This window comes from Parasteatoda tepidariorum, chromosome 10, assembly GCF_982258835.1.
Source record: "Parasteatoda tepidariorum strain Cologne lab strain chromosome 10, Ptep-v5.0, whole genome shotgun sequence".
Classification (NCBI taxonomy): domain Eukaryota; kingdom Metazoa; phylum Arthropoda; class Arachnida; order Araneae; family Theridiidae; genus Parasteatoda; species Parasteatoda tepidariorum.
In genome coordinates, this window is record NC_141764.1 from 51,609,562 (window position 1) to 51,613,091 (window position 3,530).

The following is a 3,530-nucleotide window of genomic DNA, read 5'->3' on the forward strand; positions in this document are numbered from 1 at the left end:
TGAGTGTTGTGACGTCATTACAGGGGCCAATGTCAGAGCATCCGGGGCGCGAGAATGGGCATCCGGGAAAAGGTGATCTACCGGCATGCGAAGAGTTCATAAATTCTAAAATGGGTGGTCACAGCCAAAAGGAAATGAATCGTTTGCTATGAACTTTAGATGACGTCCATCAAAACGAATTGGTAGCCATTTTGTTCCACAATTTGACTTAAAATATGCACAGAGAAAGTGATCTTTTTATTTATAACTGCATTTGTAACTAGTTTTTGACTGATCTGCATAAGTGAAGAAAGAAGAGGAATGCTGATTGAGTTATTACGTTTTCGATTTTCATGTGTCTGAAAATGTCGTAATTGATGCTTAATTTAGCTAAAGACAATAAAATAATTTTTTTAATTGTTTCATTTCTATATTTTTATATTGGATTTAAAGCAGTTCTTCCATTATGTTAATTATTCGTCCATTTTTTCGTTATTGTTTCACAAACGATGTTTGAATAACTTTTTTGATTTATAAAAATTTATAACTTATCTGTAAGCCATTTAACATGAAACAATTCTCATGCTTTATTAAGAATAAAATCATTAAAAAAATAAAGTTAAGAAAACGATTTTAGAATGCAATATTTATTAAATATTCGGCTTAAAAATTGTATTTTCTTTTTCTCATAAATAAAACAATATTGATATTTTAAATAATAGTTTTGCACGTCTAAAACCATCACACTTAAAAAATACAACAATAACAGATAGAGGTTTTTGTTCGAATTAAATATTGTTTAATTTAAAGATTAAGCAGAAAGAGAATTAAGTTCCATGAAAACAGTTGATGCATTCTTAAATCCGAAAGTTTAATAAGTTTTAAAATGATACTAGGCATCTTCTCGAAAAATTTTCGCAACTTACAATATATTATCAACCTCATACATTATATTCATCATACATTAGATACTCATATATTGTATACCTCAAACAAAGTATCTAAATTTATTAAATAGCAAGAAAATGAATAGAAAATGATTCCAAAAAAATATTGTGCTCAGCTTACTTTTAATTTTCTTTTTTACATATTGTCAAAATTAATTAAAGTATGTTGGATTCAATAATAGTATGATTTTTCATAATTTCCTTAAAAGAATAAGTACCCTTTCCTTATTAATCTAACTTGCTAGAATATAGTCTCATTATTTTTATTTCAATTAAAACCTACTACTAAACGTAATTAAGTTACGTTGGTGTCAATAATATTAAGTACGTAATAGTTATTTACATTTCTCTTATACGAATTCGTACTATTGCTCCATTAATTTAGCTTTTCATTGAATGTTATTTTTTTAGTTTAAATTATTCTTGATTTTAAATTAATTAGTTTTGTAGATTCACGTTTTAAAAGCTAATTATACATTAAATAGGCAGATGGTTTTAAATAACTTTAAAAATACTAATTTGATGACGTAATCTGCAAATGCTGAAATGTTTATGTTGATCATTTTATAATTATGAGCGAAATTGTTCCAATTCGCTTAAATTCTTGAGATATAGCGAAATATTCAGAAAATAAAGTTAATATTATTTTGAATACAAATACATTATTTTGAATACAAATTATCTGATTTAACGAATAAATTTGACATGACGAATAAAATGTAATGAAATAAAGAGCGTTAAAAAAGCTCTTTTTTTTAATGAGAGCTATTAGATAGAAAATATCACTGATCTAATTCTTAAAATATTTGAAATAAAGGAAATCGTCTGCAGCATTCTCATTTTTATCAATGGCAAGCTCTAAGCCAATGAAAAATTCTATTTTTCATACTACTCTACCGAAGGAAATAATTGAAAATGTCGTTGTTCAAATTTCAGAATGACAGAACGAATGATTTTTGAGTTATAAGAGAGACGCAGGCACAAACACAGAAACTCTTCATTTTATAATTGTAGATGTAATAAAGTATTTCAATATTCTTGTAGCAATTTTTTGTATACAGTTAAAACTTTAAAAACTATTTCAAATTTTTTTATTGAAAATATGACTGCAGAGTTTTCTTCTATAATCCCATTATAAGGCATTAGCATCAGATCACAGCACCCATAAGTAGTTTATAAAGTTAAACTGCTGTTCATATTTAGAAGATAATCGGGTATACAAAAGCTTAAATATCTTTTCTGCTATTTTAAAATTATTACGAAGTAACTTTTAATTCCAACAAATAGTATTAACTTGGTATATTTTTTAATATTAAACGTTAAATTCATCAGTTTGAGAAAACTGTTCCAATTTTGCTAACTTAACTGTAAGTTGGCTTAATAATGCAATATATACTGTTAGAATTTAACAGATTCAGATGAATGAACAATTTGCAGTAACTAGTAATCTTTTATTTTAAATTAAATATTGCATATTTATTTGTTTTTCGTAAATATTTCAATTGATTATAGTGATTCTTTCCAACTTAAAATTTTATGAAACCTGCTAATGTAAGATAAATTAAAAATTTTATTTGAGTATTCCAGTTTTAGAGAAAGTTTAAATTTTTTAGAGAAATTTGTATTTTCTGCAATAAATGAAAATCATTTATGAGCTAAATATAGATTACTTTTATTCCAAAAGAAAATCGCCATCCAAAATGTTTCTTAAAAATATAGACTTAACCTCTAACTAGAATGCTAGCTTTCTCCAACACTCTTAAAATTGCTTTTCCTCGATAAAATTAAAAGAATAAAAATTTAATATCACCAATTTTATCTATTCTGACTATTGAAAATATATAAGCATTGTATTTTAGATATTCTTAAATAATAAACTTTAAAAAAAAACTGCTTCGAAACTACTGCTAAATTTCCGAACTTCCAGAAAATATTTTTCCTTGTGATAGCATTGTGTAATGCGTAATTAATTTTTTAAACTGACATTAAAAGAATTTTGTCCACCATTACATATAGATAGCTAAGACAAATATATTGAATGTCCGATGGAGAAATGGTCCCGATTCACCATCACATTTTTAAGTACAATCATGTTTTTGAGAGTAATTTCATGACCTCTCCTTAAAGAAACAATCCCAATGAACAGGGCCGGTTATACGGCTTCAAATGCCCTGTTAGTACATAGTCCATTGGTCATGATCTCAGAACTGCTAACTACTACGCATAATAGTTTATGGAGTGGTAAACAATCAAAATATAAAGTTATTAATATTTTTATTAATTTTGCCAGCATTTATTGAAAGTTCCCCCACGAAAGAACAGGAACAAAATAGTTTCATGCATGAATTTTGAAATTCTTCACATGTAGTAGTGTGGGAAATAACTGAATCAAATTTATTAAGCAAAGAATCATGCATTGTAACATAAAATTTGCTACCACTAGAATATATTTTTTCATAAAGTGTAGACAGTTGGCGGCCCTTTGATTGTTGCGGTTAGCGGTCCTAGTTTGCCAGTTTCAAGATCAGAAATGTTCATGATCACCATTAGTGTCCTAGATATTCATGTTCTTACCTCAATCGCATGTTACGTGTTAACAATTTT